Genomic DNA, 21,026 nt, shown 5'->3' on the forward strand with positions numbered 1-21,026 from the left:
TTTCTGTACAGCCCTGCCTAACAGTTATCAACGTCTTGGGAATCTTTACCACGTCTAGTGGTAGTGGCAGCATTCCCAGGAAGACGAGGAAAACAAGTTTATGCTTACTTGAACAACAAGCTCACTCAGGGAACCTTTGAGCTGCCCTGATTCCCATTTTTGCTCCAGGTGTTCCTAGTAGCTACGGCCAACTGTTCTTCAAAGGCGAGCTTTACTTGGATGAAGCAGAGAACTGATTTTCATGTTACTATTAAACCTTAAAAAATGGCACCTGCAAAAAGGTTTTCTTCATACATGTGCCAATATTCAGAGGCTTGTTCCTCACTTACAGTGTTGGTTTAAAGCCTTTCAGGACCATTTGCACCGAGTGAATCCCTTGAAAAGTCTTGGTGATGCTTCTGTCACTTCTTACAAGTCCTCCTCAATAACTAAAGGAGGAATTCCCAGATAGTGTCAAGCACTAGTCTTTCAATTTATCCTGGGCAAAGGTGTGTCATCCTTCCCTTCCCTGCCCCAGCATTAGGAGTCTTCCTTTTCATAGTTTCATAGCTTTTAGGGGCTGGAAGGGGCCATACAGATCGTCGGGTCCAGTCCCCCTGAACTTGGGCAGGAAAGACTGCTGTGGCCTTTCCTTCCCCTCCTCCACATCCTTTGTTTCTATTGCTGGCCATAAGTGAGAGTGGGAATAATGCTCAGGTCTAGAAGCAGGACTCTTTCAGGGTCATTTTCTCTCCTATTTTGTCCTGTGGGAAAAATTGGTCTCCAGCAATGGAGGGAAGAGCCCCCGGCTCCCTGGCATCTCTGCCAGCAGCAGCTCACCTGCGGGATTGCAGGTTGTGTCACGTCACCTCAAGTGAATACCACTGAGCTCCTGCGGGGAAACACTCCTTTGGCAGAGGGCCTGGGGCAGGATGAAAGGGAAGATGGGGAGTTCCCTTGGGCTCCCAGGTGGGCACTACCACATCACCAGGGCAAAAGCAGTGCCCAGACTTGAGAAATGGTGCCTTCGGGCTGGCTCCCGGCAGGGCGGGGGCGGACTCGACCTCCCCTAGCGGAGCCTTGGCCGCCGGCTGCCCTTCTGCCCCTTTCCCGGCTGGGAAGACTGAGGGTGGGGGAGGTCCGGGAGCGGGGGCCGCAGGGGAGCCCCGGGCGGGCGCGGGGAGGAGCGGCAGAGGGGGTGGGCCTTGCAGCCGGTGACTTCATGGGAAGGCGGCGGCGGCGGCAGCGGGTCGGTCTCTCGGCGAGGCTCCCGCAGCGGCGGCAGGAGCGAAGCAGCTGCTGCTCCGGGCGGCGGCGGCGGCTGGACCGGACCGGACCGGGCCGAGCCTCTCCTCCCGGCCCCGGGAGGAGAATGGAGCTCGGGTAGCGGCGGCGGCGGCGGCGGCGGCGGCGCCGCGGAGCAGGTAGGAGGCTGCTGCCGCCCCGGACGGGGCCGGACAGGTGCGCTCGGCCCGGCCCGGCCCGGCCCGGCCGCCGCGCTCCCTCCCGCGGGCAGGCCCGGGGCTGCGGGTGCGGGTGCGGAGGCGCAGCGGGGCCGGGCCGGGCCGGGCCGGAGAGCAGGCCGCTCCCGCGCCCCATCCCCCCGGGCCGCCGAGTCTGCATTGCAGAAGCCCCGGCGGCTCCGCGCCGGCACAGCCCGGGCAGCGGCGGCGGCGGCAGGTGCGGGCGGCCCCGGCCGGTGCCGCAGGCGGGCAGCGCCTTACATAACCTCCTGCGCCCCCTCGGCGCCCGCCTCGCCCGCTGCCGGGCCCGCCAGGACGGGGCATCACCCCGCGCCCTGGCCCTCGAAGGCCCCTGGAAACCGGGGGGACGTCAGTGATGTCATCCTTCCCCAAACTGCCGGTGCCAGGCCCCCCCCGCTGGGAGTCACTGAAAGAGGATCAGAGATGCAGCCTTTCCCACTTGTAGTTTGACCTTCACTGGCTGAGGCAGGTGTTTGACCCTGATGATCAGGTTAGCCTGGTTAGCTGGGAGCGATTGCGAAGACGTTGCTGGACCCAAGGTGCTGTGCAGTGTTCGAAGCCAGCGCTAACCTTGGTCCACAGTCAGCGCGCTGTTTCCAAAAGAAACCGCAATGTCTGGGAGGAGGAAGTTTTCTTCTTGAAATCATCCTAACTTATAAACAGCGCAGGTTGTACGTCAGCTCAGTCCGTGGAGTTGACATTGAATCTGGAAAAGGTTGATGTGGCATAAATTGAATATGAGTAAAGCGGGCGGTTTGAGCTCTTTGGCACCAAGCGCTAGAGAAATGTAAAGCAGCATTTTCTCATACATGAGGAGGTTTTAAAAGATCTGCTGGTGATTCTTAAGAGAGAGACCCCAAATCTGTGCTCAGATACACATGTGAAACAACCACTGAGGTAAGCCAGTAAAATTATAACACTTGTGTATCTAAGCATAGGATAAAGCGCAAAGAAACTATCACATGGTCCATCATCACCTGTCTCCCTCCAGGTCATGTGATATTACAGTTGCATCCCGCCCATAGGGTAAGGCCCTGATGTAGGACAGTGTATTGAACAATGACACCGAAGTGCAAGTGGGAGAAGGCCTCTTGTACTGTGAACATGAAATAACATTTTCTTGAAGCTCGCTTTTACATGAAATACTGCAGTATCATGAAAATTGTCCATGAGAGTCTTAGTGCTCTATACAGTGGCTTAATTTGCATATAAAATGATGGCTGTTCAAAGTGTCATATGGCACAAGCATCGCAGCCATCATCTGTAATAAGCTAATAATGCGTTATGTATAAAATGGCAAAAATAACTTGTTGTTCTCCTAACCATAATGAAGTATTCATACTGAAAAAAGTGGTTTGTGGTGGGGACTGTGGTATAGATGCTTTCAGCTCATCCAAGCCTTAGCTGAATCTGAACTACTGAACTAAGGCTGAAAGTCGTGATCTGTGGTATGTGTAGAATGAATTGAGTGTCACATTTCACTTTCTAGTGGGCCCACACCTATATCACCAAAGATGCCAGCCAAGCTCGCGCGCACGGTGCTGTTGTTGATAGTCTTAGCAGAGGGGCTGAGGACTGAATAAGCATTCAGTGACTGGACCTCTAAGTCAGTTTTGGTGCAAGTGGGCTAGTAGCTATCTTGTACTTGTTCATTGGGTTCACAGAGGTTTTCTGTCTGTATATGGCATGTGATACCATAAGCATGTTTATTTAGTTACTACCTTCTGGTAGAGAGGAGATAATACAAATGCATCTACTCCACTAAGGGTTGCTGGACTAGTACTCATTGTGCTTAGATTGCTGTGTATCGCAACCCTAAGATAGGAAATGCATCCTGTAATACATCCCCCTGTGAACTTTTGTTTTTTGCATGCAATTTAGGAAGTCTTTAAAAATGATTATTTTTAAAAAGCATGTATAAGATTTTGTTTGTTAATTTTATTACTAATATTTCAGATTTGATAAAATGTCATGTGTTCCTTGCCAAGATGCTACTTATCTTAAATGTTATTAGTGTGCAGTTCTTCATATCATAAGTCTGATTAGAGTCCTGTGGTGTAAAGTCTGTGTAGGTGAAAAGACATCTTAATTTCTTAAATGTGTTGGCAACTGTTCTTCATGTTTTTTTGTTTGTTTGCTAATGTTGATTATGTCGCCTTTTTAAAATGGGGAATTCAGGCATGCATCTTCTGTGATCTCACTATCACTTCAGAAGTGGTGACTTATGCAGGACCAATGGGCACAACAGTTTACATTTTGGTGGCCTGCAGAAAGTACGCTGATGGAGGAGGAGGAGCTGGAACGCAGGCCGCGAAACAAGGATTAGAACAAGAGAATTTGTAGAACTGTTACTACTAGACCTCAGGTTTTACGAACTGTTTGACAATGTCCTTTTCTGTTTGTTATTCTTTTCATACCCTAAGATATTTTCTGACACCCAAATAAAAACCAAAGGATTTGGATTTCATGAAATGTTTTTGTGAACATAATATGTGAAGCTGAATTAAATGTTATAGCAAATTTAAAATATCAAGTCTTGCTGTCAGACAATTGAGGAATGAAGGGGGTGAAGGAGGGTGTGGGTGGTCTCTTCTTTTGAATGTAGTTTGATATCCCTTCCAGTGTGTGCCAGTTTAGTGTTATATATTTGTGCAAAGAAATCTGTTTCTGTGTGTAGAACTAGACAATGGACATTCTGGACAAGGTAACTGGTGCTGCTCTATTGATTTTTGATAAAGATATACTGATTTACCTCACCTGAGCATCTGGGCCTCAGTTTTCATTAAGGGTGAAATTCAACCAGCTGAAGTAGAGTTTTAATTGAGACTTGAATAGTGCATAGGCCTTGTGCTGAGACTTTGCACAGCAGTGAATTTCACCCTGCTGGGAGACAAGCTAAGACAGTGGCTTACAGTTATGTCCGATGTTAGCAAAGAAGATATTTGTTTGTTCCTTGAGTAGTCATTAAATTTGGACTTTAGTGGCAGAACGATTAGCACATTCTTGTAAATAGAAAAGATTTGTTGATAATAAATTAACTGCGACTTGCAGTTTTCTTTATTTTACCATCTTTCAGATTTGCTCATCACAAAAGAACAAACCTGGAAGCTTGTTAAGCTTTCATACTGGATATGCAAAAGTGGTAGGTTACAGTGCTGTTTTCTGTTCTCTTAATAACAATAACTTTAAACATTTTGAAGGGACTAAACAAGCTGTTGTATGTTTCAAGCCTTATTTTAAGGAAGTTTCCTTTAGTTTCTGGCCTTCCCTTCAATGCTTCATTTTGAAGTTAATGCTACATGCATTAGATTCATATTATATACCAGTGGCTTTCAAAAGCAATACTTTGTTGTCATATTATCTGCCCATTGTTGTTATCACTAGCACTTCTCCTTGCACATATTTCTTGGATAAGCTTTTCTGCTTGCAGTGGACAAATTATTAGGTTATGGGTTCACTTTAAGTGTTTTTTCTTTTGTTATTTTTTAAATGACATGCTATTTTGAAGAGTGTTTTTATTTACCTTTCTAAGTACTTCAAATTCAGGCCTCAAAGCTTAAAAGCAAAGGAATTTATTAAATTCAGCCACATTTTCATTAATCGTATGGACTTGCTTATTGTCATATAAGAAAAAAAATAATTTATTACTGTTCAGGATGTTGTAACAAAGTTGGATCTGAATCACAGTAATCCTTGCTTCCTAAAACTGGGAGATCAAATTATTTTAAAATAGATTGCATACATAGTTTTTGGTACAATTTATGGAGTGTTTTTTGACCTTCAGTAACTTTCCCAAGGGAACCTTATGTGTTTTTTTTGGTAGCATTCCCTCTCACAAAATTCAGTGCAAATCTGAAGACCCGTAAATCTGTACATGAATAATTGTTTCCAAATCCTGGACTGGGAGTTAAACTCTGTGTCATTTTGAAAAATATTTAGCTTCAGCCTTTGGCATTAGGCATGGTATAATTTATTAAGAGAAAGCATAGTTCCCATAGAACCACTACTCATAAAATAAAGCATTTTTATGAATGTAACTTGCTTTTGGAAACTAGATTTTTTTCTGTGCACCACATATTTGGCTCCAGATCTGTTGGATTTAGTAATCTGGGTTGTAAACTCGACTATTGACATGCACCTCACTTGTCTTTATTGCTTTAAATGTGTTGCATACAACGATGCCACTTCCTGTTTCTTAGTTTAAATCAATTACATTTGTATTTCAGTTTAAATAGCTTTCCTAAAATCATTAATTATTGATGTTGTACTGTACCTATAAAGAAACTGGCAGGCGGCATGCTTTGAAATGTTGTAATGTAACACCCTGACTGCTTTATACCGAAAACATAAGGATTCTCTTGAAAGTATTTTCAAATTCTGCAGCGTAAGGAATCATCAACTGTATTATTAGAATAAGCCAAGCTACCAAAATCTTATGTAAAATAAGTATATTTCACAGTGGGTGTTTAAAATTTCATCAGTCAAATTAAGTTTTGTCCTCATGACATTGGTATCTAAAATATGATGTTAAATACTGTTCTGCCTGTGTACAGTGAAAAAACCCATTCTCTACAGATTAAGGTGGTCATTTTTGTGTCCATCTCTAATTTGAAAATTTTCAGCAATCTGCAGTGCTCCTTATTCCCTATTCTCTTGGAAACATAGAGTGTATAGGCAATCTCTAGTAGTATTTTCCTGGTTAATCATGCATATTGACTAGTTAATCAAGGAAGGGTCAGAACCTTTAGAGCATGTGAACAAGCCGTGAAAAAACTTTGATTCTTCTGTGTTACAGTGATTACATTTCAGTAAATAATATAATTTTCTGAAATTAATATAAAGAGCACTGCCAGAACTGGCTTTATCCCATGTAACTGTATGCCTGGAATATTGTACTTTAGAGAAGACTTTTGTTGCCTTCAGTGACCCCTGTGGTATGGTATGCAAAGCTGTTACTAGTGCATATGACAAGGGGTTGCAGTTTATTTCTGTGTTGTTTTTGTGATGTTATCTGAAAGGTGTTGTAAGGCCTGGGATTAAAATGGCTAACTGCTGTGGTGGAGATAATGTAGAAACTGGTAAAATAGTATATGAATAAGGCTTTCTTTGGTTTCTTCTGGTATTCCTTGAAAAAGGCTTTCTTTTTCTTTCTTTTTTTACAGCTTAATGTATGTGAGAAGTTACTGTCCCTATGGGCTTCCTGATGCATGAATTTACTGGGTGAGGGAGGCTTTTTGGTTTCTGTTGTGGAGGAGGTCAGACTAGGTGATTGTATATGGTCTCTTCTAGCCTTAAAATCTATGAATGAATATTATAGGATTTATTTATTGTTTATGGTTTGTCTATCCAGGGAAGCTGCTGTGAAGAAAGCTAGGACATGAGTTTTACAATGATAGCTACTCTTTCTTCAGTTTCAGGATATTGTTGTATACTTCAAGGGATTGTGCACACTGCGACACTCAAAGAAAAAATAGTTTGTGATTTTTTTTTTTCTTGAAGTGGCTTTAGGTAAACCGTATAAAACCCATGTGTGGAAACTCTTATTCAGAATCCTTATTGCCTTTATTTGATTTATAGAAGTACTGTAATCTAAATTGGATTAAGACCATTTTTCTTCTGAATAAATGTGTCTACACAGGAGTTAAATGCAGTTTAACTAAATCAACTTTAAAATTAATTCATACTGATTGTTCTGTGTGTTCCCATGTAGAAAAGCTCTAAGTATGAGGTAACTTATTCTACTTTGCAAATGGAGTAAGCTATCTTGCACAAAGGTGTACTAAGTATATCTCCTGGGAGAGTAAGTACAGAGCAGCTGGGACTTGGTAAACTCTCACCCCACCTTTTGAAATAGCTTTTCTGTTTAGACGAGTCCTTGCAGTGTCACCTACTTATTAATCACATGGGTGAGAGGGCTGGAGTAGGACAGATTGCTGTTGCTTAGACAATTGGTTTCAACTCTATATTCTTAATTTTAAAATTGGGATTTTTTTAGAAGAAATGGAGTCTTTCACCCAAGGTAAACACCCACTGTAATTCATTAATGCAAAAATACACAAAGTTTCATCACAGACAGGTACAAAATTGTCTGTTCAACAGTGCTGTGTATTGGTCAATGAGAGGGAATTTAATATGGACTCCCGGGTACTTCCCTGACACTATACTAGTCGTTTGTGGGAGTTTATGCAAATTGCTTTACCAACATTTATCAGCTTGTAAATTGGTATAGTAATGGGGGACTTATTCCTGGTAACATACTTAATGCAGTTTTCACCAGAAAAATCTCAAAGGCCTGGGTGCAGGAAGCTAGAAGCAATCCAGGTGCACGGCTCCCATGGCCCCACTCCAAGCCCCACCACCAGATGAGAAGGGCCCTGCCTCCCTGGCCTGGCCTGGCCCAGCCTCGCTATTTGCCCAGCCCCACCATTTGCCCATCTCACTTGGGGCTGGGGCTGGGGCTGAGCCAGGCCAGTCCGTGGGTGCTGCTGAGGGCAGGTGCAGAGGGAGGGGCTGGGCCCTTCCCAGCCAGCTGCAGCTTGGGCTGGGGCCGTGGGACCCGTGCACCCGGATGGCTCCCAGATCCCTGCACCCAGGCCAGGGTGGGCTGTCAGGGAGCCACCACCAGCTTGGCATGACCCCCTGGAAGCAGGGATGAGGTATATTCCCTCCCCTCTCCCTGAGAGACCCCAGCTGGGGTCTGCCTGGCTGGGGCACAGCAGCCCCTGTCAGGGGACACTCAGCTTGTGCAGGGATGGTGGCTGGGGCTAGTAGATCCCAGCTGCAGTCCTGTGGTAGGAGAGGAGAGGGAAGGGGGATTAAGCCCCCTTGCCCCCTTCGCCTTAGGGGGCCACACGGTGTCTGGCTATGCCCCTGCCCTTGCTCTTGCTAGAGAGCAGAGGGGCAGAACCAGCCCTTTTCTCTGGAGCAGACAGCCCAGCCCAGCCCAGGGCTGGAAAGCATGCTGGGATGCTGGAGTACTCTGATTTAACGTGAACCAGGAAGGGGTCTGGGACAGAAGATCCATAAACTGGTTTGACTTAAATCAGTTCAGTCTGATACTACATGCAACTAGGTTTATCATAAATCAGTTTCAGCCATTTTGTAAGTGGTTTAAGTGCACTGAGCTTCTGTTCTATTACAGGTTTAAACTAGTTTCTGATCATATAAACTGGTTTATGTGCTTCTGTCCCTAGCTAAAGTCTCAGTCTAGGTGACTGACTGTCTACAAGTCTGGCAAAATTGTGAACTAAACATATACTGGAATGGAATGAGGCATTCTAAATTACTAACCAAAAGAATCAGGGGACATTATATACAGGAAAACTTGAAACAAATACGTACTTTCCCATAACCAGAACACTGTTCTACGAAGAGATGTTCCTGCCATAGCTACATAGAAAGGGTATAAAACTTTCATTCTGAAAACAGGAAGTGCATGTTTCTCCATAAGACTTGAAGGAAGCATGAAATAAGGTTCTTGGACTTCATCGGTTTCTTCTTGAACTTCACCAAGAACAGGGATCCTATTACTAACCCAGGAGTTCTGGTTAGTCTAGCTTAGGCAGTTATATTCCGTCTACCTTTTTCTTAGTTCCTGATGGATACCTTCCTCTGCTCTTCATGCCTGAAAACTTAAATTTTGGCATGGCTAAAAACTCAGTTTTTCCCCTCAGAGCTAGAGAATGCAACTGTGATCACAGGCCATGTTAAGATAAGGTGTCGCTGAAGTGTTTCAAGGGCCTTCAGGATAGAGTGGTCTCTGTGAATGCACATAATTATTCCCCACTGTATTTTAGGCTCCAATATCAAGAGACGAACAGATATTGAAAACACCAGAGCACAAACAAGGAGTAAAGTGGTGACCATACCGAGGTCTTCCTTATACTGTATTCCTGTAAGGAAACCTGCAACTACCAAACTTCTTTGTTAGGAAAGGCATAGGCTCAAAAGGATCTAGTATATAAGCTATCTTTAGTATCAGGAAGTATAAGCCATCAACAAAGATCTGACTCTGAAATTCATTTCTTCATATGTATATCAGGATTTCTGCTCTGCTTTCAAGGGTGCCTAAAGAATTTGTTTTGAGAGAGTGAGAGAGCGAGAAAGAAATCCTTCATGGAAATAACTCAAAAAGCATGGGATCCAGAGAATCTAAGCTATTGTACAAAGTTTGTGATTTAATCTAAATAATCCAGCCTTGCCATCTTTCACATACTTTCAAATCCCAGCTCCTGGAGTCAGATGAGGACAGAATCTTACTGTTCATTAAAAAAGTGAATGTCAAATTCCCATGTCTGTGAAGAAAGCTCAGTAAGATAAAACAGTAGAAGATTCATAAATGAGAAGGCAACTTCTCATTCATCTTCAGAATCTGTTTCATAAGACAGTACTTGGGTCCAGCACAAGACATTTAAACACTTGATATTACCAATAATTATGGTCCATGGGAGAGTTACTACCATTCCAAATTTAACACAAAGGCAGGTTAAATTTTCCAGCTACAAATATAATATCAGCCTAAACTAATTCCTTCAATTTGGCCACGTCTTTCAAGCACTACTTGTGCTAGGGTGTAAAGATGGGGAATTTCCCAGACCAAACTGTTGACCAGCTGCACCTGTGTAGAAAGTGAATAACCAGTCCTTGTGAAGAGATAGGTATTTAGCCATGTTACTCTGCCTGACTTCAGAACACAGGATTACAGACAAACTAAATCAGAAACGTAAATAAACAGTACCTTAAGGTCTTGAGAGCCCACACTCATGTCATCAGATGCAGTGAAGACATGAATTATTCCTTTGCGTCTGTTTTGTATACTCTGGCATCCTAATGCTATATGCATTTCTCACCTTTGTTGAAGAAAGGTAGATCTCTGCTTTAAATTTGCATGCAAACACACTCAGGCAAAACCAGAAACAATTTTCTTTAAATAGATGCTGGAAGAACCATCTTATGGTTTTGCACTTGCTTACAGTTTGTTATACTAATACTTCCTTTGCTCCAAAGACTTCCTTTCCACAGACCATAATACTTCAGTTCACATACACATATCCATAGTAGGACAGCTATGCTTATCAGACCCTCTTTTCTTAGAAACTGACAATTAAATGGTCCTATGATAGAAAACATGAGCTAGTGATCTATTAAACTTTCTCGAAGGAAGGGAAAACAGGTTTCTGTAGAAAGGGGAGCATACTTTTGAGAGCTAGGTAGATGTTCTTGGCAGATCCATTTGCAGCACCCTGGATCTAATTCTGCTCCTAGAAAAGCATGTCACTTTGATTACAGTCAAATGGGACCACCAAATCTGAATCTGAGGGAAGACTTCAGTCCTTTACATTTTACTTACAGTATTTCACTTATTTCAAGTCACTGCCTTTAGCGATTACTTCAATCCATGTAAACCGTGCCAATAGTTTAAACATGGATCAGAGTATGGCAAAAAGGGGATATTTCTCTTTCACCAGGATCTCACAAACTTTAGCTGTGGCCATGAAGGATTCATGCCCAACAGCTGGGGGGGGCAGCAAGTGGGGAGCATGACAGCAGCAAGGGTGCCTAGCGGCTATCATGCACAGGTGCCTTTTCATGGGGGGTGCACCACCTGCACATCGCCAGTGGCCACAGCATTCATAATTTCACAGAAAACTGTGCGAGAATATAGCTAGAAAGAAATCTATGGCATATTCTGCCAGTCTTTACTGGGCAACTGGCTCTAGCAGAAAAGCCCCTGCAACAGCCACTCTCGGTGACAGAGGAATGAGTAATCCTAGCAAGGGGGTAAGAGGCCCAGTTCAGGCACCATTTCTAGAGCTCTTCATTTGCTGTTATGGTTCTGAGCAGAAAACGGAGCTTCTGCAGTGAGACTGTTACTTGTCCTGTTGTCTCATTTAGAGTGTCACACAATGTATTACACGGTGGAAGGTAAGTTATTGTCATCCAGCACTGACTCACAGATGGATGAGGTTCCGGAACTGCACATAACCGCCGCACGACTGGGTGATTCAGCTAACCATTCATCTCAACTTTCTCTAGTCAGGTGTGTGGTTTGAAGAAAGAAAAACTGCATATACAGTTTGCAGGTTGAGGTTGTTGTTTCATTTAGGTGAAGTTGCTCAAAGACCATCATGGTAGTAATTCCTTTCTGGGGTAGTGCTTATTCCTCTGCAGAGAAGGATGAGATATGTAGGGACTGATAGATTGTGCATGAAGACTTGCAGCTGGGAGACCCAATGGAATGGCTTTGCCATGGGACCTAGGTTTGATTGTGGCTTTGATTCAGTGTATGTCACTAAGTCTTCATTGGCCATTGTCTGGGAGGGTCTTCTTTCAAGAAACTTGTTAATGTGTATTCCACAGTTCCTGGCCCTGGGACACACGATTCTCTTGCCATCTTTGTGTGGTCATAGTACTACAAACTCAGTAGATAAGCAAATGTTTAGTTATACCAGAAAATCTGGTGAGTGTATTTCCGTTTTACATGTTTCCAGTTTGACCAGTATTAAAAGCGAAAGGCAGGGTAGAGTTGTACTTTATACAGTCAGAAATGCATAAATATTCATGAGCAACAGTTTGCTTTGTAAGATACTATTGTAACCCTCTTTTATTGTAGAAGGGAACTTTTAAAAATGTGTCCTGATTTTTGCCCCATGGAGTTGTAGGGAGATACTGTGTCCAACCTGAAGGCCAATGGGGTCCTCTTTTACATGCGGCATGGGGAAGTGGTGGCGGCTGGCATGTTGGGTATGGCACTGAGGTTGAGTAACCTATGAAAGGACATGCAGAATATTAAGAGCAATTCATGGAAAGCAGGTATGCCATTTCTGAGAGTGCTGTGGCACTGTAGCTTTGACCTGAGTTAACTGGGAAATACAAATATTTGGCTTCTGCAACCAGACTTATGTTAATTTTCATGTCTGAACACCTCATAATCATAAACATGTACAATTGGTAAGATGCTTAAAACTTTTCCTTTTAATGCTTATCAGGTGTCTTTGCCCTTTGTGATACTTTTCGAACAACTGTCATATATATATATATATATATATATCTCAAGACTGATACTGTAGGAAACCAAATATTTATTTACAGGGGTTTCGGCTTACTCTCTTTTGAAGTATGCTCCTGTAGCCACACACTTCTCACAACTTTTCTGCCATTGTTTGAAGCACTTCTGATAAGCAATGTGTGGAATTGCTAAAAGCTACTCAGTCGCATTTTATTTTATGGTCTCTACGTCGCAAAATCTTCCTTTCAAGGTTTTCTTTAGTTGAGGGGAGAGAAAAAAGTTGAATGGGGCCATATCAAGTGACTATGGAGGCTGTGGCACTTGTCGGATATGGCATTTGGCTAAAAATTTCTTCACAAGCTGTGCTAAGTGGGTAGGCACGTTGTCATGGTGAAGCATTTGAGAGTCGGACACCCACTCTTCTGGTTGTTTTTCTGGTCGTTTCGTTCCCAAATTGCCAGAATTGAATGACATGAATCAACAGAAATTCCAGCGTCTTCTGTTATCTCTTGGACAGTCAGTCGCCTATCATTTCGAACCAAACTGTGAACTGTTGCCACATTTTCATCATTTTGTGATGTTGAAGGCTATTGGGAATGCTCATCACTTTCGATCAATGATCGCCCTTTTCTAAACTAACAATACCATTCAAAAACTCTTGCATGACTCATAGTGTCATCACCAAGTGCTATTTTAAGTAATTCAAATATTTCACTTGCTATTTTCCTGATTTTGCATTTAAAAAAAAAATTACTGCACATGGGTTGTTCTGGACATTGACCTAATGAAAAGGGACACAAGACACAAACAATCTTACTTCAACTGCTGGCCACAGAAAACTGGGGAAACGCGATGAGCTGCAAGCCTGTCCAGGGGAGTCCCATCCTGCCCAGACATGTTCAGCAAAGCCATGCTCCTCACCCAATACTTTGTACCACAAATGCACCTTCAATCTCAATACTTTTTGAACAGCCCTTGTATGAGAGAGAGAGTATTTTGTCTGTTCAGTTTGTTCATTATAAATAGCTTTTTTTTTTTCCATTTCAGTTAAGAGGAGAAAGTTATTTGCTATTTTCTTAAGAAGAAAATGCTGGTCACTCAAGCTTTGGTGTTCTTGTTGTAGCCTTACACATGCTGTTTAATTTTTTAAATAGAAAAAAAAAATTGTGTATGAAGAGGGGCATGTTCTCTTGAAAGATTACTTTTTTCTGAAATTCCTGTCAGTAAGTAAGTGTGTATAAGCCCTTGAGAAATGTATCCTTACTCTAATTCCATGCAAGAGGCAGCAGACTTTTTATTTCTCTAAAGATTTTGTGCAAAGAGGGGTTTGGAGAACATCTGACTATTTTTTGTGTTTATGTGCAGCTGCGGGTACAAAGGAATTAGTAACTCCTCATGCCTCAGTTATCAGTTTATATAAGCAGCAATAAAATATGAAGCCAGTCTTCGTGAAAAGTACTTGGTTTATTTATTTTTTCTTTATAACATGTAAGATATTAACAATTTCATTTGGCTCACCCAAAGAGGAAAAAGTCCTCTGTCAGTATTAACTTACTTGGGTACTTATAGATTCATAGATGTTAGGGGCTGGAAGGGACCTTACAAGATCATCGGGTCCAGCCCCCCCCGCACTTGGGCAGGAAAGACTGCTGGGGTCAGATGACCCTAACAAGGGGCATCAAGATGCTTTTTGAGGATCTCCAGGGTGGGTGATGGTACCATATCTGGGGGGAGTCTGTTCCAGACCCTCGGCACTTGAATTCTAAAGAAGTTTTTCCTTATGTCCAATCTGAAGCAGTTTTTAATCAGTTTATGTCTGTTGTTTCTTGTCTTCCCATTGGGTGCTTTGGTGAACAGATGCCCCCCCAGGGCCCTGATATACACCCCTAATATACTTATAGGCTGCCACCAAGTCCTCTCTGAGTCTTCTCTTCTCCAGGCTGAACAATTGCATGCATCTCAGCCTCTCTTTGTATGACTTGCTCTCCAGACCTCTAATCAGTAATTATGCACGTGGCCCTCCTTTGGACTCTTTGGTCTTTGAGCTAAGCTACCATGGAGCAGTAAAATTGGGTGTTAGTCAGTGGCTCTGGCAAGGTCTAGAGAAACCTGTGGCTGAATACCCTGTTCCAGCTGTGATATGGATACCCTCTGTCTCTCCCTTGCCCTCCCCAGTAACATGAGGAGGAAGGCCCATTAGGGCATGAGAACACTTGTAGAGTTTTGAGACCTATTAGTGGGATATACCTCGCACACTGAATTAATTGGTCCATTACAAGCATATTCCTTGAGTTGAGCATGGGCTTTTAGTTGTAGCTGTGTTGGTCTAAAGACATATGCTGGGAGGTTCTTTGGATAGATGTGATGCTTTTTATTAAACCACCTGAGTAGTTGGAAAAAAGTTATGTGCAAGCTGTTGGGTTCAGTCACCCTTCAGGCATAGCAAGTCTCTGCTGTTCTGAGACTCCAAGGAATGAAAGAAGCTAAGTGTGACAAGATGTCAGTGAGAATAGTAGGTGGTGGAAGGGGGGGTTAACAGGGCTTAACTCCCAAATGCAGGCTAGCAGTAGGGCTGCAAGGCAGCCTAGCCGAGGGCTTCTGATGGCTGCAGCAGGGGTGGGGAAAGAGTAGGGCTCGGGTTAGGGTAGGAGCCAGCACTGCACAGCTGGCAGGGTGCGGGACTGAGCCGTGAGCAGCTCATCTGGGGGCACAGCTCCTGCTGTTACATACACCCCAGGAGGCATGGGGGGGGATGCCTCCGGGTCTACATGGAGCAGGGTAGGCTGCCATTGTGGGCTAGGACTGTGGCTGCACTGGGCTCTTCCGACTCAGGGCGGGGAGGGCACTGGGGTCCCAGGGGCTCTGTTCCCTCCAACCCAGTGGTGCAGCTGAGGCTTGGTCTGCTCCAGCTCCTGGCTCCAGGCCCCTCGTCCCCCTGGCCAGGGCTGGGGCCGGGGCTAGGGGGTGGTGGATTTGTTACCCCAGATGTGTGACCCCAGGCAGTGACCCCAGGTGTGGGGGAAGGGGTGGCCGCATAGGCACAGAGGACTCTAGCCCCGATCCCAATCCTAAGCCCAGCTCCACTCCACTCCCTTCTGATCCCTGCCCAGTTCCACTCCCTTTCCCCCCAGCCCTTTCCCTTTCCCGGCTGACTTTCCCACCTGAGGGGGTGGCACATGCCCCTGCTGAGTTTCCTCCCCCACCCAAATTTTTCCCTCTGCCTATGGTGAAAATGTAAATAGGTGGGAATTAGGAAAACAAAAGGTAGAGCAGGGAAGGGATGGGGGAGGGAAGGAATGAGGGGGTAAAAGAAGCCAAAGGTAAGTAAAGGAGGCTACTGTAGTAGTTTTCCAAGGTAGAAAAGAGGCTGTCTGTGAAAAAGTAAATAGCTGGAAATTAGGAAGACAAAGGATAGAAAAGGAGGGGAGGAAGGGGTTGGGGGAGGGGGGAAAGAAAAGTATAAAAGGTCAGGTCTGGCAGGTACCTGGTGAAATGAGATGTCAGGCAGGTTGTAATATGTCATAAATCCAGTGTCTATATTGAGTCCGTGATTTTTTTTTTATCCAGTAGATTTATGAAGAGAAGTTTGTAGACTCTTTTACGGAGGGCATTTTTGTAAGTTCCCTTTGAGGTTTAGAACTGAGGGATCAGAGAGGGAGTGGTTGCCTTGTGAGAAGTGTGCCCCCACAGGTATTTGGGTATTCTTGTCTTTGATAGCTTTTCAGTGTGCATTCATTCTAGTGCACTGTTGTTGTTTGGTTTCTCCTACATATTTTCCATCAGGGCATTTGATGCATTGGATGAGATGTACTGTATTTCTGGAGGTGCAGGTGTAAGATCGGGGAGTGATGATAGTTCTGTTATGTGGCGTGGTTATTGTGGGAGCGGCAGAGATATGTTGGCAGGTTTTTGCATTTCTTGTCTTGGCACTGTTTGGATCCATTACTGCAACAGAATCTCCCTTACTTACCTTTGGCTTCTGCACCCCCCACACCCTCTTGTTTTTCCCCTCTCCCTTCCCTGCTCTACCCTTTTGTTTTCCTGATTTCTACCTATTTACATTTTCACTGACATCCTGGCACACCTAGCTTCTTTCATTCCTTAGAGCCTCAGAACAGTGGAGATTTCCTATGCCTGAAGAAGGGTGATTTGTACCTGAAAGCAACTACTTTTTTCCAACTACTCAATTTGTCTAATGAAAAGTATCACATCTACCCAAAGAACTTCGTCTGGTTTGAGTTTAGCATGGCAGAGGTTGAAACTACAATGCTGATGTGGAAAGTCTGATTCACTGTTGGTGCTGCCTTATGCTCTGGCAGAGAAAATGCATTATAAGAAGCAAATTTAATGAAATAACAGTTATTTTCAATTTTTTTTCAATATTTCTTTCCTAAAAGGGGTTCATCCTATTTCAAATGATGCAAATGGATGAAACTACAATTATATTTTGTAAGGTTCTTTTTTGAACAAAAGAGAAACTCAAAAAATGGTATACCATATACATAGCTTGTTCTTGTTGCATTCTTTCTAGGTGATATTTAAAGAAAAGCACTTCCGTTTAAAAGGGAAAATATATAGATTTCCTTGAATCTGTGCTCTGCACCTCACCCTATGCATTCTGCCTGTACAAGTCCTGTCCCTAAGAAAAGATAGATAGATTTTAATTCTGTTTGATGCAACACTATCCTGAGATCCAGAAAAAACAGTACTTCTAAAGGGAAGACCCTAATTAGTGTAAATTATGTTTATTTTAATTTTGTCTTACCCATTACTTTCCATGCAGTGTACAGTTAAGTATACAATATTCAATCTAATTTTATCATCCTGGATAAGAATAAAACCTGCTTTATTTATTTTTAGTGTAACAATGTAACCCAGGTAGCGTCCCAATAGTTGCCACTTCTGCGCAAATATCAGGGATGGTGTGGTGGGAGTGGGGCAGGGCTTCCGGCCAGCACCAATTTACTTTCCAGCTGGCCCCTGCTCCCCACAGAGCAACCTGTGGTCCGAAGAAGGTCTAACACTTAACTGATTTAACTATTTACACTTTATTTACAAAACAAGAATATAGGAAAGGTTATTTACATGTGAACTTAAATGCCAAAACAAAACAGAATGCATTAGTTAACCCTTGACTCAGGGTAACTGGCAACTTTCAGCCACTGCTGAGATGCTACAGCAAGGAAGCAGGGTGCTCGCTTCCAGCAGCTCCAACAGGCTTCCCAATAAGCGACAGACTGCAACAGTGTAGGCTCTTCTGGTCTGCAGCAGTTAAATTGTATCAAACCCCAACCTCACAGAAGGGTGAAGGGTGACCCTCTGTGGCAACCAAAAAGGCAAGCAACAAAGTGGGCTTCTGCAGCAATTGGTATGACCCAAGCACAATGTTCACGGACTCCATCCAATGACAATCAGCTGCAGAATAAGGGACAGGACTGAGTCCCCTCTAGGGCAGTCAGTGGCAGAGGGTCAGGAGCACAGGCAGCTCTCAGGGGTCATTGCTCTAAACCCCTCCTCCAGGTGACTGGCCAGGTGTCCCACATGCCTCACGGCTCATCAGTCCCACTCTGAGCACTGGCCTGCGCCCTGAACTCCCAGGGACCCTTGTCCTGGCGCTGTGCCGCTCCTCAGGATCCCATTGCCTCGCCTGCTGCTGTCCGGCTTCCCCAGGGAAGGTAAGGGGTTTCCTCAACTCACTGGCCCAGGTCCCTGCTCCAGATAAGGATGCCGCCTGCGCTCCTGTCAGCTGCCTCTTCTCTGCAGTGGAGTGGGGGGCCGACTGCCACCCCGAGCCTCTGGGACACCAGCACACTATGTTGGGGCCTTCGAGGCTCTTCAGAAGGGTCTGTCTGCTCCTTCTGCTGGGTCAGCTCACCCTAGCTCTTCTTAGGCCTCCTGCATCATTCCCCGGAGTCACTGTCAGCAGCACCCCCATGCCAGTTTGGTTGCTGCTTTTATTCCCTCCGGCAGTCCCTCCCTGGCTTGCAGACTGGCCAACCAGGGCTCAGGGTGGCTGGCCCCCAACCCCAGCCATCCCCCTTTCCTGCGAATGAGGGGATTGAAAACCCCTTCTTTTGATTGGCTTCTCCTTTTCCACAAGGCAGGGCAGGGCAGGGCTCCCCTGCTCCACCCTTGGGGTTGCTCAGTGTTCACCAGCACTGGTTCTAGCCCAGGGTAAGTATCTCAAGCCAATCTGGTGAGCCCACCTTGGCAGCCTGTTACATCAAGAATAAGGTATATTCTTGTTATGAAGATAAATAAGCTGAACCATTGCATCTTTTTGGTGTCATTTACAGATATTTTAACTAAACGTAACCTTTATTGCAGCTCCAGTTTCAGTAACAGAATTAAATATAAAACCTTACTTGAAAAGATAGTTTATTATAGTACTTTTTAGAAAGACAGGAAAGAGGTTGCAGAAAATATAATAGTGGATTTATAAGCACATGTTCAAGAAATAGAAATTATTAAGAAATAATATTGATATATATGCAAAACATTGTATAAATATTTAATCCTCATGACATCCTTTTGAAAAAGGGATGTGTCAGTAACAGACAGAGGTTAAGTGAAATCACACAGTGGTCAATGAAGGAGCTGGACCATGATGCCAGTCCTGTGATCTAAATATTACCCATCAGCCATTGCTTTATTTCTTCAGAAGTATATTTTCCAAACCCCTTTTGTCTGTACAGAACCCTTGTCTCTTAAGAAGAGTTTACCAGGAAATGTACACTGTGTGTTGTTTTAGCAGTCTATTAAACTAAAGTCTTACAGGCTGCTTAATAACATTATTAGATGTAAAGTACTACGAGTAGATTGTTTTTTTTTTTCTCTGTTGGTCACCCACATTCCAGCTGCACAGGCAAATGCACATTTGGATTTAGCATCACCCCTAGTCTTTTTTTTCAAGTTTTGCCCTGTCAAATTAGGTCACGGCTTATATTGCATGTTAAATAAGAAGTGAGACCTTGTGATATTACAAAAAAAGTTAATGTAGCAATTCTCTGTACTAAGAAGTATTGCCAGAAACGTGTCTGTTTTTAATGTGCACATCATACACATGTACATTTATTTCTAAAGCTCTGCTTGTCACTAGGTGAATGCACCAACAAGTTATTTTGCATGTGTTTCTGTTTTTTAAAAGGTACAGTGTTTAGACTCACTAAAACTAGTTGGCCAAATTCATTCTTGATTCTATCCATACAGTCTTACAGAAGTCTCTTTCTTAGTTTAAACCAGTGTAATGGAAAGCCAGATGTGGCCCAGAATACTCAAATGACCTGATATAATAAACATCTGTGATGGGTATCAGTTGTTAGTTTCTGGTAAAACTTTAAAGAATTGTGCTTTAACACTTGATTCTAGAAAGGAAATTTTAACTTTTCAACAGCCATTTTTAAAACCCCTGTTTACTAATGTCAGGCACTTGTGTGAGCTCACATGGCATAAGTTTCTAAGACACCAAGTCCCATTTTGGAAAGTGATTTAGGCATTGAGATGTTCAAATCACTTTTACATGTCCTTCAGTCCCTTACATTTTATCAGGAGATTTTATTCTTGATCTATTGATTAAAGCATCAGAGACAGGTGGTAATCTTTCTAGTTTAATGGATTAAATAAACTAAAAACCTACAAAGCAGAAAGTTTTGGCCACTGCTGAAAAAGAGTGAACTGAGAGTAGCCCCACACCCATTTGCTGGCTTTTCTTGTCTTTCTGTATTTGTGTCATGGTGTGTCCTGGGTGCATGGTTGATCATCAGCTGTGCCGCAGAGTATTTCCCACTTTGGTTTGTATCACTGTTAGGGATCCTTGTTGTTGGCTAGAAAATGGTATTTTGAGGTTTGCTTTTGGGAATTGGCTTGCAGGTGAAGTAGATATGCATTAGAACAATGAATGGTCCAAGGCAATGGCAAGGATTAATTGATTTCTAAAAGCCTGCTATGTAGGATTAAAGTCTACTTTACAAATCTCACTTTTCCCAAAGGCTAGGTACAGACATTCAAAAATCTCAAGGCTAACACTTGTGGCTGTTTCTAAGCACCCTTGATTAGTTTGTGGGCAAACAACTCGCGTTCAGCCTTTCTGGGGGCAGACATGGAGGTGCCTACATTGGCTAAGGCCAGCAGGCTGGGGACGCCCACCCACCTTCTAACAGGCTGCCAGAGAATTCCAAGCTCAGCCCCCCCTGCATGCCCCCCAGCTTGCTGGCTCAGGTCTGGGGAGGGTGCTGCGTCTGATCCACGTAGTTCGGGGCTCCACTCCCCCCATTCCTCTCCCCAGTTTTTGGTGCCATAGATAGGCGTGTGGCTCTGAACCACAGCTCCTGCCTGTAGCTTTCAGGAGGATCTGTAGCTGGCTTGAGGCTAGGGCCATGTGGTGGGGGAGCTCTGTACCCAACCTCCCCACCCCTGCCCAGCTGCACTGGTAGAAGCCTGAGGCTTTTCTGGTTCCTGTCTGTGACAGCCTGGGGGTGTGGCTGCGCTGGCACTTACCTGGAGCAGATGAGCACCAGCTGAGGGTAGCATGCCACCTTGCAAGGGGTGCCTGGAAT

General features: G+C 44.1%; 1 protein-coding gene across 2 annotated transcripts in view; it reads left to right on the forward strand.

Moving 5' to 3' along the window:
• Positions 1-1,210: 1,210 nt before the first annotated feature.
• The window catches only part of OTUD7A (OTU deubiquitinase 7A), a 305,631-nt gene continuing 285,815 nt past the window's right edge, over positions 1,211-21,026 (forward strand). For both annotated transcript variants that reach the window (XM_090028797.1, XM_090028798.1), the window contains exon 1: positions 1,211-1,403. The gene's annotated coding sequence lies outside the window, so the exon portion shown is untranslated. The remainder of the gene's footprint in view (positions 1,404-21,026) is intronic.

Source organism: Crocodylus siamensis, chromosome 15 (genome assembly GCF_052110815.1).
Source record: "Crocodylus siamensis isolate JL-2025a chromosome 15, ASM5211081v1, whole genome shotgun sequence".
Lineage (NCBI taxonomy): Eukaryota > Metazoa > Chordata > Crocodylia > Crocodylidae > Crocodylus > Crocodylus siamensis.